General features: G+C 43.8%; 3 non-coding genes across 3 annotated transcripts; all 3 read left to right on the plus strand.

Annotated features, from left to right (window-relative positions):
* The first annotated feature begins 427 nt into the window (after positions 1 to 427).
* trnai-gau (transfer RNA isoleucine (anticodon GAU)) lies at positions 428 to 501 on the plus strand. The gene has a single exon. It is a non-coding gene; the product is annotated as a tRNA-Ile (tRNA).
* A 3847-nt stretch (positions 502 to 4348) lies between these two features.
* On the plus strand, positions 4349 to 4421 carry trnaf-gaa (transfer RNA phenylalanine (anticodon GAA)). The gene has a single exon. It is a non-coding gene; the product is annotated as a tRNA-Phe (tRNA).
* A 2850-nt stretch (positions 4422 to 7271) lies between these two features.
* Positions 7272 to 7344, plus strand: trnak-cuu (transfer RNA lysine (anticodon CUU)). The gene has a single exon. It is a non-coding gene; the product is annotated as a tRNA-Lys (tRNA).
* Positions 7345 to 15516: the final 8172 nt, after the last annotated feature.

A 15516-nucleotide genomic window follows, 5' to 3' on the forward strand; every position in this document is an offset into this window, starting at 1 on the left:
ATATGAGTGTGATGTTTATATTTGAACTGTGGGTGTGTATATATGAGTGCGATGTTTGTATTTGAACTGTGGGTGTCTATACATGAGTGTGATGTTTATATATGAACTGTGGGTGTGTATATATGAGTGTGATGTTTATATTTGAACTGTGGGTGTGTATACATGAGTGCGATGTTTGTATTTGAACTGTGGGTGTGTATATATGAGTGCGATGTTTATATATGAACTGTGGGTGTGTATATATGAGTGCGATGTTTATATATGAACTGTGGGTGTGTATATATGAGTGCGATGTTTATATATGAACTGTGGTTCTGTATATCTGAATGCGATGTGTTTATTTCAATTGCGGAATCAACAGGAGGGGCAATTCCTCCTGGGGTTATTTTTTTTAAGACAATGACATAAAGTAAAACGTATACATGGGGCCGAAATAGCTCAGTTGGGAGAGCGTTAGACTGATGGATCTCAAGGTCCTTATTTCAATCCCGAGTTTCGGCAGTTTTTGGTTATTGAGTTTCTTCTTCGATTCTCGCATTTATTTACAGTGAAATTTGATACCCGCCACTGAAGGATTAGGGATGGAATAGAAAGGCATCAAGGATGGGACATATTTATATCGTCTGCAGTTGATTTTTAATTATCTGTTACCTTCTGCCTTTTTCTCTTGCTTTTTTCTCTCTCGGTGCCAGGTGACTATTTGATTTGATGCATTTGTCCGAAACTGATCACTTTTCCACATCTCGGGGCGTTCAGACTCGCTCTGTCTGTCTGTTGCTGCTGATGATCATTAATGGGAACAGGCCGCGAGTTGAACGTTCAACTGCAAACCGCAGAAAAACAAATAAAAAGAAAGACTTGTTTCTCCGGCCCAGAGGTAAAGTTACAATGGATGTGATTCAAAAAGCTGGCCCGTGAATTTGTCTGTGGATATTTCTACAAAGCTTCGATTTTAAAAGTTGCAAAAACATGAAATAAATTAAGGTAAATTACAAGAATCGAATCCATGATCACGACATCACCGGAAACTCGATGCAAATGAGTTAACCGGCCCTACTAACGGCACATTCGGCTGTTTAATTAATTTTTGTACCTGCAGCGAATTCTGTACTTGGACCCCGAAATCTCTTTGCTCCTCCACAGCACCGAGTTTCTCACCATTTATAAAATACTCTGATTTATCTTTCTTAGATTTAAAGTGTTTGACCTCCGTCTCCCCCACATTGAACTCTATTTCCCACAGTTTTGTCCACACACTTAATCTATCAATACCCACCATTCAATTTCCTGCTACCATCTGCATTACTTCCTGCGGGACCAGAGGGCTGCGTGTTCTGGTTCTCTGGTTCTCAAATTTCAGCAAATCGTTTCATTTTGCCCTCGACCTTTGATCTTGTGCTGCGGATGAAACTTTTGCAAAGAGGGAGAAGAAGCCCTCAAATCGCCCCACGTGTATCTCAAACGCTTTGGGAAGAAGTTCTGTGGAAACAATCAGGAATTTAAAGGCACCTCAATGACCTGCACTTTCATTGAATGACTTTTTTTCGCCATTGGAATCGACGTGAAATCGCTGTCGGCTTTCATCTCACTGAAGTGGAGAGTGTGGCCGCCTTGTATCGGTCAACGTGTTAGTGACGAGTTTGGGTTAAGCACGGGTCGCGTTTATTTCTGAAATCTCACCAAGCACCGGGGAAAAGAAATTTAGAATCAAACTGTCCCTGTAAGTGATGAATTGAAGGGAATATCGCTCCAAACAGATCTGGACAATGCGCAGCGCAGCCGCACAGGAGTTACAAATCCAACCTCTCACCACTCGGCAATCGCATTAACTGAACTTTACTCTGGCCCGTGTCACCGCGCTGAAATCGAGTCTTTCTCGGCCACATTTTTTGTTAACATAATAATTACTGGTTCAAGAGTGAAGATTGTCGGCTGCTGAACTGTAAGGGCAAGAGACAACTTTGTAGACACCGTGTAGTGTCACAGATCTGCTGGTTTGTCCTGCTCATTTCATCTTACCTCATTTTCAGCAAACCTGAATATTACTGGAACAGAGAATGGCGAATCACAGCTCAAAAATCAATCCTCTCTTCCACGAGCGGACTGAGTCTTTCAACATACAGGTGTTTAATGGCAAGGTGAGCTTAATTTTCAGAAATAATACAGCACAGATTTTCACTCGTGCAAGCTGCACACTATTTTGGAAAAGTAAACTGATTGGAAGAAAGCTGTTACATTGAGCGCGGCAACCTGAAGCTTCAGCTCGATGAATTCGTCCTTGAACCTTTGCAAGCTCTGTTTCTGTGGCGCAATTTGTTTGCGCGTTCGGCTGCCAACTGAAAAGTTAGTGGTTCGAACCCACGAGAGGACGCTAAAGCAACCTTTTACCTTAACATTCATTGTCTCGCATTTCTTGGGTTCGAATGTGTGTCTTGTCTGCCAGAAAATGTACCGCAAACATTGCCAGCTGAGTGCGTCTGATTTTCCACCATTTATTCTGCGGTTGGATAAAAGGCATCTGAAAAAATCCAAAAAAACCGAGATTGGCTTGAACGAAGTCGGAATACTTCTTGACAGAGAAGGTTCGAAGGTTGCAGGCGAGCTCCTTCAGACTGAATCACACTGACATGGATATTTCTGCAGTGAGCGACATCAGACTGTTTCCACAATGAATGTCACTCCCTTTATTTTGGAAAAGTGAAATGGTATTCACATTCCGACTGGTTTCAGTTGATTTGTGAGAGATAGTAAAAGGACAATCTCCGGTTAAGACGGCCTTTTTCTCTCTCTTTGTTGGCCGAATCCAAAATGAAATTGGAGCTGGACTAATCAGGCAAGAAATCAGGAATCACTTTTGCAAACAAAATACGGCCGAAAGCTGGAACTCTCTCATCCCAAAGGATGATGATTGTGGCTCAATTCATAATTTGAAATCTGATATTGAGACATCGTTTTTCGATTCGGGTACCAAGGAATATGAGTCCAAGGCGGAGAAACAGAGATGAATTGCAGATCAACTCATGATCTAATTGAATGGTGAAGCAGGTTCGAGGGGCCGAATGGCCTTCTCTTGTCCCGATGTTCCGATACTGCTCAGCGCGGGGCTGGACGAATGGTAAAAGACATCAGACGAGCTCCAGAATGAAAAAACGGGTGTTCAGAAGCAGATACCCTGAGATTGTGGAACGAACTGAACTCCTGCAGCAAAGCCAACAGCTGTCTCTCTGCAATAATAGGATGGGAAGAATTTCGGCAGTCGGCACGGCAAGCGCAGTCGGGAGAGCATGAGACTCTTAATCTCAGGGTCGTTGGTTCGAGCCCCACGTTGGGCGATTTGTGTTCTACTTTTCACACTGTGTGATAAAAGTTTCAAAGTGCAACCTCTTGTCTCCAGATTCGAACCAGACACAACCCTGAGCTGCGTGAAAGGAAACCGTGAGCGTTGCCAAATATCCACTCCCTCCCGATTCGACCTCCTCGTTCCCTCCACATGGGACACGGACATGTTATCGGTTCAATCGGATTCATTTTTTGCTGTTATTAAAAATGTTGAAGGTCTGAAAATGTAATATTTAGGAGATGCCAACTCTGGAACAATTCGCCTCTCTGAGACCTCCTGATCCCCTTACCCTATTTGATTCTCCCTGCGCTCCTTATCATCGCTGATACGCTCTGTCTCTTACCTTCTCCGATAACCTCAGAGAGTCCATGATCCACTTTGAACCTTGTCAGCGCCATTCACCTGCTCTGATACCTATTGATTGCCCCTTACACAGATGCGCCCTGAGCCGCCTTACACTCTCCCATACTCGGCAGTCCTTCCCCTCTCTCAGATCTTAAAACACTCTCTGATGCCATCTGACTGCCCGCTCTCCTCTTTGAGCCCCCTTACACTCTCTGATGCCCTCTGATAGTACCTTCCCCTCTCTGAGATGCCCTTGCCACAATGGATCGCCACTAAGAAGCGATTAGACGCCCTGAGGCCTTCTCAGAAGCAATTACCGTCCCTGCTATCAAAGTGCGGTGTAACTTCACAGGTGGATCTACCGGTCTGTGTTAAGGATGAGATCAAGAGTTTGATCGGTCGCTGCTGCTTCCGCCTCTGAGAGCTCTATCGGCGGTCGGTACCGATCTTCCTCCCACAAACTGGGTGTGGATGTATGAGTGCGCTGTTGATTTATAAACTTTGGTAGTTTACGTATGACAACGATGTTTATATATGAACTGTGGGTGTATCTCTACGAGTACGATGTTTATATATGAATTGTGGAATGAACAGGAGGGGCAATTCCTCCTGGGGTTATATTTTCTTCCACGACAATAACACAAAGTAATGGTTGGGTACAGAGCCGAAATAGCTCAGTTGGGAGAGCGTTAGACTGAAGATCTGAAGGTCCTTGGTTCAATCCCGAGTTTCGGCAGTTTTTGTTTGTTTACTTTCTTCGTCCTTGCTTCGATTCTCGGATTCATTTGCAGTGAAATTTAATTCCCGCCACTGAAGGATTGGGGATTGAATAGAGAGACGTCAAGGATGGGAATTATTTATATTGTTTGTATTTGGCTGTTATTTCACTGTTACCTTCTGCCTTTTTCTCTTGGTTTTGTCTCTCTCGGTGCCAGGTGACTATTTGATTTGTCCGAAACTGTTCCATTTTCCACATCTCGGGGCGGTCAGACCCGCTCTGTCTGTCTGTTGCTGCTGATGATCATTAATGGGAACAGGCCGCGAGTTAAACGTTTATCTGCAAATTGGAGAAAGACAAATCAAAAGAAAGACGTGTTTATCCTGCCCAGGGGCAAAGTTACAACGGATGTAATTCAAAAACGGTCCCCGTGAATTTTTCTGTGGATTTTCTTTTTAAAGCTTCGATTTCAAAAGTTACAAAAACGCGAAATAAATAAAGTAAATTACAAGAATCGAGTCCGTGATCATTATGTTACAGTATACTCTTTGCAAACGAGTTAACCGGTCGTACCAACGGCACATTAGGCTGTTTAATTAATTTTTGTACCTGCAGCGATTTCTGTACTTGGACCCCTAAATCTCTCTGCTCCTCCACAGCACCGAGTTTCTCACCATTTAGAAAATACTCTGATTTATCTTTCTTAGATTTAAAGTGTATGACCTCGGTCTCCCCCACATTGAACACTATTTGCCACAGTTTTGTCCACACACTTAATCTATCAATTCCCACTTTTCAATTTCCTGCTACCATCTGCGTGACTTCCTGCGTCACCAGAAGGCTGCGTGTTCAAAACACTGGGTAACCGTTGCCTTTAGAGCTGATAGGGTTCTGTATCGTTCCGGAATGAATGTTTCATCTGCTTTTTCTCAATAAACAGAACCTTGCTCTATATTCTGGTTCTCTGGATCTCAAATTTGAGCAAATCGTTTCATTTTGCCCTCGACTTTTGATCTTGTGCTGCGGATGAAACTTTTGCAAAGAGGGAGAAGAAGTCCCCAAATCGCCCCACGTGTATCTCAAACGCTTTGGGAAGAAGTTCTGTGTAAACAATCAGGAATTTAAAGGCACCTCAATGACCTGCACTTTCATTGAATGACTTTTTTTCGCCATTGGAATCGACGTGAAATCGCTGTCGGCTTTCATCTCGCTGAAGTGGAGAGTGTGGCCGCCTTGAATCGGTCAATGTGTTAGTGACGAGTTTGGGTTAAGCACGGGTCGCGTTTATTTCTGAAATCTTACCAAGCACCGGGAAAAAGAAACTTAGAATCAAACTGTCCCTGTAAGTGATGAATTGAAGGGAATATCGCTCCAAACAGATCTGGACAATGTGCAGCGCAGTCGCACAGGAGTTACAAATCCACCCTCTCGCCACTCGGCAATCGCATGAACTGAACTTTACTCTGGCCCGTGTCACCGCGCTGAAATCGAGTCTTTCACGGCCACATTTTTTCTTAACATAATAATTACTGGTTTAAGAGTGAAAATTGTCGTCCACTTCACTGCAAGTGCAAGAGACAACTTTGTAGACACCGTGCAGTGTCACAGACCTGCTAGTTTGTCCTGCTCATTTCATCTCATCTCATTTTCCGCAAACCTGAATATTACTGGATCAGAGAATGGCGAATCACAGCTCAAAAATCAATCCTCTCTTCCACGAGCGGACTGAGTCTTTCAACATACAGGTGTTTAATGGCAAGGTGAGTTTAATTTTCAGAAATTATACAGCACAGATTTTGACTCGTGCAAGCTGCACACATTTTATTTTGGAAAAGTAAACTGATTGGAAGAAAGCTGTTACATTGAGTGCGGAAACCTGAAGCGTCAGCTCAATGAATTAGTCCTTGAACATTTGCAAGTTCTGTTTCTGTGGCGCAATTGGTTAGCGCGTTTCGCTGCGAACTGAAAAGTTGGTCGTTAGAGGACACGAAGGCAACCTTTTACCTTAACGTTCATTGTCTCGCAAATTCTTGGGTTCGAATGTGTGTCTTGTCTGCCAGAAAATGTACCGCAAGCATTGCCAGCTGAGTGCGTCTGATTTTCCACCATTTATTCTGCGGTTGGATAACAGGCATATGAAAAATATCCAAAAAAACGAGGTTGGCTTGAACGAAGTCGGAATACTTCTTGACAGAGAAGGTTCGAAGGTTGCAAGCGAGCTCCTTCACACTGACATGGATATTTCTGCAGTGAGCGACATCAGACTGTTTCCACAATGAATTTCACTCCCTTTATTTTGGAAAAGTGAAATGGTATTCACATTCCGACTGGTTTCAGTTGATTTGTGAGAGATCGCTAAAGGATCAATCTCCGGTGCAGACGGCCTTTTTCTCTCTCTCTGTTGGCCGAATCCAAAATGAAATTGGAGCTGGACGAATCATGCAAGAAATCAGGAATCACTTTAGCAAACAAAATACGGCCGAAAGCTGGAACTCTCTCATCCCAAAGGATGTGGATTGTGGTTCAATTCATAATTTGAAGTCTGATATTGACAGATCGTTTTTCGATTCGGGTACCAAGGAATATGAGTCCAAGACGGAGAAACAGAGATGAATTGCAGATCAACTCATGATCCAATTGAATGGGGCAGCAGGTTCGAGGGGCTGAATGGCCTTCTCTTGTCCCGATGTTCCGATACTGCTCAGCGCGGAGCTGGACGAATGGTAAAAGACATCAGACTAACTCCAGAATGAAAAAAACGGATGTTCAGAAGTCGATACCCTGAGATTGTGGAACGAACTGAACTCCTGCAGCAAAGCCAACAGTTGTCTCTCTGCAATGATAAGATGGGAAGAATTTCAGCAGTCAGCCCGGCTAGCTCAGTCGGTAGAGCATGAGACTCTTAATCTCAGGATCGTGGGTTCGAGCCCCACGTTGGGCGATTTGTGTTCTACTTTTCACACTCGGTGATAAAATTTTTAAAGTGCAACCTCTTGTCTCCAAATTCGAAACAGGCGCAACCCTGAGCTGTGTGAAAGGAAACCGTGAGCGTTGCCAAATATCCACTCCCTATCGATTCTACCTTCTCGTTCCCTCCACATGGGACACGGACAGGTTACCGGTTCAATTGGATTCACTTTTTGTTGTTATTAAAAATGTTGAAGGTCAGAAAATGTAATATTTAGGAGATGCCAACGCTGGAACAATTCGCCTCTCTGATACCTCCTGATCCCCCCTTACCCGATTTGATTCTCCCTGTGCTCCTTATCATCGCTGATACGCTCTGTCTCTTACCTTCTCCGATAGTCTCAGAGAGTCCATGATCCACGTTGAACCTTGTCAGCGCCATTCACCTGCTCTGATAGCTACTGAGTGCCCCTTTCACAGATGCGCCCTGAACCCCCTTACACTCTCCCATACTCGGCAGTCCTTCCCCTCTCTCAGATCTTAAAACACTCTCTGATGCCATCTGACTGTCCCTTCCTCTCTCTGAGCCCCCTTACACTCTCTGATGCCCTCTGATAGTACCTTCCCCTCTCTGAGATGCCCTTGCCCCAATGGATCGCCACTAAGAAGCGATTAGACGCCCTGATACCTTCTCAGAACCAATTACCGTCCCTGCTATCAAAGTGCGGTGTAACTTCACAGGTGGATCTACCGGTCTGTGTTCAGGATGAGATCAAGAGTTTGATCGGTCGCTGCAGCTTCCGCCTCTGTGAGCTCAATCGGCGGTCGGGACCGATCTTCCTCCCATAAACTGGGTGTGAATGTATGAGTGCGCTGTTGATTTATAAACTTTGGTAGTTTACGTATGACAACGATGTTTATATATGAACTGTGGGTGTATCTCTACGAGTACGATGTCGATATATGAATTGTGGAATGAACAGGAGGGGCAATTCCTCCTGGGGTTATATTTTCTTCCACGACAATAACACAAAGTAATCGTTGGGTACAGAGCCGAAATAGCTCAGTTGGGAGAGCGTTAGACTGAAGATCTCAAGATCCTTGGTTCAATCCAGTTTTTGGTTGTTTACTTTCTTCTTCCTTGCTTCGATTCTCGGATTTATTTGCAGTGAAATTTAATTCCCGCCACTGTCGGATTGGGGATTGAATGGAGAGACATCAAGGATGGGAAATATTTATATCGTTTGTATTTGGCTGTTATTTCACTGTTACCTTCTGCCTTTTTCTCTTGGTTTTGTCTCTCTCGGTGCCAGGTGACTATTTGATTTGTCCGAAACTGATCCAGTTTCCACATCTCGGGGCGGTCAGACCCGCTCTGTCTGTCTGTTGCTGCTGATGATCATTAATGGGATCAAGCCGCGAGTCAAACGTTTATCTGCAAATTGGAGAAAGACAAATAAAAAGAAAGACGTGTTTATCCTGCCCAGGGGCAAAGTTACAACGGATGTAATTCAAAAACGGTCCCCGTGAATTTATCTGTGGATTTTCTTTTTAAAGCTTCGATTTCAAAAGTTATAAAAACGCGAAATAAATAAAGTAAATTACAAGAATCGAGTCCGTGATCATTATGTTACAGTATACTCTTTGCGAACGAGTTAACCGGCCGTACCAACGTCACATTAGGCTGTTTAATTAATTTTTGTACCTGCAGCGATTTCTGTACTTTGACCCCTAAATCTCTCTGCTCCTCCACAGCACCGAGTTTCTCACCATTTGGAAAATACTCTGATTTATCTTTCTTAGATTTAAAGTGTATAACCTCGGTCTCCCCCACATTGAACTATATTTGCCACAGTTTTGTCCACACACTTAATCTATCAATTCCCACTTTTCAATTTCCTGCTATCATCTGCGTTACTCCCTGCGTCACCAGAAGGCTGCGTGTTCAAAACACGGGTTAACCGTTGCCTTTAGAGCTGATAGGATTCTGTATCGTTCCGGAATGAATGTTTTATTTGCTTTTTCACAATAAACAGAACCTTGCTGTAAAGTCTGCTTCCCGAGTTCTCAAATTTCAGGAAGGCGTCTCATTCTGCCCTCGACTTTTGATCTTGACCTGCGGTTGAAACTTTTGTAAAGAGGGAAAAGATGTCCCCAAATCACTCCACGAGAATCTCAAACGCTTTGGGAAGAAGTTCAGTTCAAACAATCAGGATTTTAAAGGTACCTCAATGACCTGCACTTTCATTGAATGAGATTTGTTCGCCATTGCATTCGACCGTGAAATCACTCTCCGCTTTCATCTCACTGAAGTGAAGAGTGTGACGGCCTTGTATCGGTCAACGTGTTGGTGACGAGTTTGGGGTAAGCACGGGTCGCCTTTATTTTTGAAATCTCAGCAAGCACAGTGGAAAAGAAAATTAGAATCAAACTGTCCCTGTAAGTGATGAATTGAAGGGAATATCGCTCCAAGCAGATCTGGACAATGTGCAGTGCAGCCGCACAGGAGTTCCAAATCCACCCTCTCACCACTCGGCAATCGCATGAACTGAACTTTACTCTGGCCCGTGTCACCGCGCTGAAATCGAGTATTTCTCGGCCACATTTTTTCTTAACATAATAATTACTGATTAAAGAATGAAAATTGTCGTCCGCTTCACTGTAAGTGCAAGAGACAACTTTTTGGACACCGTGTAGTGTCACAGACCTGCTGGTTTGTCCTGCTCATATAATCTCATCTCATTTTCAGCAAACCTGAATATTACTGGAACAGAGAATGGCGAATCACAGCTCAATAATCAATCCTCTCGACTCCGAGGGGACTGAGTCTTTCAAATTACAGGTGTTTAATGGCAAGGTGACTTTAATTTTCAGAAATAATACAGCACAAATTTTCACTCGTGCAAGCTGCACACCCTTTAATTTGGAAAAGTAAACTGATTGGAAGAAAGCTGTTGCATTGAGCGCGGCAACCTGAAGCTTTAGCTCGATGAATTAGTCCTTGAGCAACTGCAAGCTCCGGGTCTGTAACGCAATTAGCTCGCGCGTTCGTTTATTAACTGAAAAGTTGGTGGTTTGAACCCACCCGGAGACGCTGAAGCGACATTTTACGTTAACATTCATTGTTTCGCATTTCTTCGGTTCGAATGTGTGTCTCATCTGCCAGAAAATGGACCGGAAACATTGCCCGCTGAGTGCGCCTGATTTTCCACCATTTATTCTGCGGTTGGATAAAAGGCATCGGAAAAATATCCAAAAAAATCGAGATTAGCTTGAACGAAGTCGGAATACTTCTTGACAGAGAAGGTTCCAAGGTTGCAAGCGAGCTCCTTCACACTGACATGGATATTTCTGCAGTGAGCGACATGAGACTGTTTCCACAATGAATGTCACTCCCTTTATTTTGGAAAAGTGAAATGGTATTCACATTCCGACTGGTTTCAGTTGATTTGTGAGAGATCGTTAAAGGATCAATCTCCGGTTAAGGCGGCCTTTTTCTCTCTCTCTGTTGTCCGAATCCAAAATGAAATTGGAGCTGGACAAATCAGGCAAGAAATCAGGAATCACTTTAACAAACAAAATACGGCCGGAAGCCGGAACTCTCTCGTCCCAAAGGATGTGGATTGTGGCTCAAATCAAATTTTCAAATCTGATATTGATCGATCTTTTTCCGTTTCGGTTACCAAGGGATATGTGTCCAAGGCGGGGAAACAGAGATGAATTGCTGATCACCTCATGCTCCAATTGAATGAGACAGCAGGTTCGAGGGGCTGATTAGTCTTCTCCTGTCCCGAATTTCCTCTCCTGCTGAGCGCGGGGCTGGACGACTGGTAAAAGGCATCAGACTGACTCTAGAATGAAAAGTGGGTGTTCAGATTCAGCCACCTTGGGATTGTCGGACAAACTGAACCCCTACAGCAAAATCACCACCTGCCTCTCTGCAATAATAGGATGGGAAGGAGCCCTGCCGCTGGCCCGGCTTGCTCAGTCGTTAAAGCACGAAATTCCTAATTTCAAGGTCGTGGGTTTAAACCACACATTGGGCGTTTTGTGTTCTATTTTTCACAATGGGTGATGAAAAGTTCAAAGTGCAACCTCTTATCTCCAGTTCAAGAAATTCAGTTATATAAACAGACACAACACTGAGCTGTGTGAAAGAAAACCGTGAGCGTTGCCAGATATCTCGTCCCTCCCGATTCAACCTTCTCATTCTCTCCACATGGGACACGGCAGATACCGTTTCAATCGGCTTCATTTTTGCTGTTATTAAAAATGTTTAGAATTCAGCAAAGGAGGACTCAGAGGTGGAAAGTAGAATGAGTAAACTAGCTGGGAACATAAAAACTGATTGTAAAAGTTTCTATGAATGTTAAGAGAAAAAAAATAGTGAAGACAAATGTAGGTCCCTTGTAGTCAAATGCAGAACAAAGAAATGGAGAACAATTAAACAAATACTTTGGTTCTGTCTTCAAAGGATGACACAAACAACCTTCCAGAAATGTGAGGGAAGTAAGGCTCTACTGAGGGAGAAACTGAAGGAAACCATTATGAGTTGTAAAGAAAAAGTGCTCGGGAAATTAATGGGGCTAAAGGCTGACAAATCCCCACGGCCTGATAATCTACATCCCAGAGTACTAAACGAAGTGGCCCTTGAAATAGTGATGCATTGGTGGTGATCTTCCAAAATTCTACAGACTCTAACAGTTCCTACAGATTGGAGGGTGTCAAATGTAACCCTACTAGTTAAAAAACGAGGAAGAAAAAACAGGGCATTAAAGACCAGTTAGCCTAACATCAGTCGTGGAGAAAATGCTCGAGTCTATTTTAAAAGATGCGATGACAGAACACTTGGAAGGCATTAATGGGATTGGACAAAGTCAGCATGGGTTTATGAAAGGGAAATCATGCTTAACAAATCTACTGGAGTATTTAGAGGTAACTTGAAGAATAGATAGGGGCGAACTAGTGGATGCGGTGTACTTGGATTTTCAGAAGTCTTTTGATAAGGTCCCACACAAGAGGTTCGTGTGCAAAATTAAAGCACATGGGATTGGGCAAAGACACTGGCATGGATTGAGAATTGGTTGACCGACAGGAAAGAGTACGAATAAATGATTCTTTTCCCGGGTGGCAGGCAGTGACCAGAGGGGTACCGCAGGGATCAGTGCTTGGGCCCCAGCTATTCACAATATATGTCAATGATTTTGGATGAGGGAACGGAATGTAACATTTCCAAGTTTGCAGATGACACAAAGCTGGGGTGGAATGTGAGCTGTGAAGAGGATGCAAAAAGGCTCCAATGTGATTTAGACAAGTTGGGAGAGTGGGCAAGAACATGGCAGATGCAGTATAACGTGTATAAATGAGGTTATCCACTTTGGTTGTAAAAACAGAAATGCAGATTATTATCTGAATGGTGATAGATTGGGAAAATGGGGAGGTGTAACGAGACCTGGGTGTCCTTGTACACCAGTCGCTGAAAGCGAGCATTCAGGTGCAGCAAGCAGTTCGGAAGGCGAATGGTATGTTGGCGTTCATTGCAAGAGGATTTGAGTACAGGAATATGGATGTCTTACTGCAGTTGTACAGGGCCATGGTGAGACCACATCTGGAGTATTGTGTGCAGTTTTGGTCTCCTTATCTGAGGAAGGATGTCCTTGCCATGGAGGGAGTGCAACGAAGTTTTACCAGACTGGGTCCTGGGATGGCAGGATGACGTATGGACGTATGAGGAGAGATTGAGTCGACTCGGCCTATATTCACTAGAGTTTAGAAGAATGAGGGGTGGTCTCATCGAAACATATAAAATTCCAACAGGACTAGACCGACTAGATGCAGGGAGGATGTTCCCGTTGGCTGGGGAGTCCAGAACCAGGGGTCACAGTCTCAGGATACGGGGTATGTCATTTAGAACCGAGATGAGGAGAAATTTCTTCACTGCGTTTGGTGAACCTGTGGAATTCTCTACCATAGAAGACAGTGGTGGCCAAGTCATTAGATGTATTCAAGAAGGAGATAGATATATTTCTTAATGCTCAAGGGATATGAGGAAAAAGCGGGAACAGGGTACTGAGTTAGACGATCAGCCATGATCATTTTGAATGGCGGAGCAGGCCCGAAGTGCCGAATGATCTACTCTTGCTCTTATTTTCTATGTTTCTACGAAATTGACAAAGAAAAAAACAGTCTGAACCCCCAACAGAATATGACGTGTAGCATAGATATTAATGAGAGGAAGTGAGAAGCGTTCCTGTGGATTGGCTCCGTGGCTTAGTTAGTTAAAGAACTCCGGTCCTAGATTCAACTCCCCGTGGTGCTTTTGTGGAATTTATGATGTGCAGTGAATTTGACCAGCAAAAACATCGTGCGGTGTTTGTACTTCGTACTTTGTTCAGGGTCCAATACGGAACTTCTCAGAATATCTCTTCAAAATGCCCTTTTATTTGACAGACAGGCCTCTCATAGAATGTAAACGTAACATCTTAATGCAAGGACACGTTCTTGTTTCTGGGCTCGTTGAGGTCGGGGTATAATTCACGATTCGAGGTTCATATTCCGGAGAATCCCCAATTTAGCCTTAGAATTTTTATCTTTAGTTGCGGTTCAGACTTTTGCAAAGAGGGAAAAGAAGTCCCCAAATCACTCCACCTCAATCTCAAACGCTTTCGGAAGAAGTTCAGTTCAAACAATCACTACCTTTCAAGGCACGTCAATGACCGACACTTTCATTGAACGAGCTTTGCTTGCAATTGCATTCGACCTTGAAACCGCTTTGGTCTTTCATCTCACTGAAGCAGAATCTGGCCGCTTTGTCTCTGTGAGCATGTCACTGACGAGGTTTGCTTTGATATTGGTCTCTTTCAATTTTAAAAATTTCACCAAGCCTCAGGGATAAGAAAATGACAATCGTATTGTCCCTGCAAGATTTGAAGGGATTAGTGCAACAAGCAGATCTGGGAAATGCACAGTGCGGTCGCTCAGGAATTTCAAATCCACCCTCTCGCCACTCAGCGATCATATTAACTGACCTTTACACTGGCCTTGTGTCACCGCGCTGAAATCGAGTATTTCTCCGGCACGTTTCTCTTAACTTCACAGTTGCTGGTTTAAGAGTGAAGACCAGCTCGTTGGATTTTCACTCCTGCAAGCTTCACACGTTCATTTTGGAGAAGTAAACTGACAGTAGACAGCTGTTTTATTGGTGGCTGCAATCTTAAAGTTTAGCTCAGTGAATTATTGGTTTAGCAGGTGATCTCTTCGCATGTTTCGCTGGTGCGATCACTTAGCGAGAAAGTTTGATGGTTCGAACCCTTATTTCATTTACCCGAAGGATTCATCGCCTCAAAGTTCCAGGGTTTCAATGTGTGTTTGGTCTGCAAGAAAATGTATCGTGATCATAGCTGGCTGAGCAGGGCTGATATTCCACCATATCCCCTGTGGTCAGAGAGCAGGCACATGAATCATAAAAAGGAATGGAACATTGGCTTCACGGAAATCACAATTCAGAGCCCATTTATTTTAAGGGGGTTTATTTTAAATCAGTAAACGCCTGCCTTAAATGGAAGACTCAGGAATGTCACACAAACAGGTTAAATCTTCATAGAATAATTACCACAGTCATTTTTAGACTGGACGCCGGACGGCGACTTTGCTATCAGTGAAGAGAGACGGGAAAGACCAAAGTGCCGTTTTCCCCTCTCACTGTGGCCGTGAAGGATTGTGTCCAGGCTGAAGTTCTGTTCCCATCGGACGATCCTCCCCCCAGATTATTCTTTCTGAGCTCCAGTCAGGTGATGCTAAACACTCACGTGGGAAAGACCAAAATCTACAACAAGGTGTTAAAAACAAAGCTGATTTATTTAACAGGTATCCAGAATATTAAACTCCAGCCCAGTTATCGGGGTTATTAACATCAGCAGAAACAAACCCCAAATGTCAGAATGAACATGGTTCAGTCCTGGATATGATTGACAGCAGATGCCGAACCCTGCAGTCACTTGTGAGCTCGCTGGTGTCTCAGCACGTGTGATGACTGAGCGAATCCCTTCACACATATAGAATCAGAGAAAGTTACAGAATAGAAGGAAGCCATTCGGCCTATCGTGTCTGTGCCGGCCGAAAAAGAGCTATCCAACTTAATCCCACTTTCCAACACTTGGTCCATAGCCCTGTAGATTACGGCACTTCAAATGCACATCCAAGTACA

The sequence above is a fragment of the Heptranchias perlo genome, chromosome 20 (genome assembly GCF_035084215.1).
Source record: "Heptranchias perlo isolate sHepPer1 chromosome 20, sHepPer1.hap1, whole genome shotgun sequence".
Taxonomy (NCBI): Eukaryota; Metazoa; Chordata; class Chondrichthyes; order Hexanchiformes; family Hexanchidae; genus Heptranchias; species Heptranchias perlo.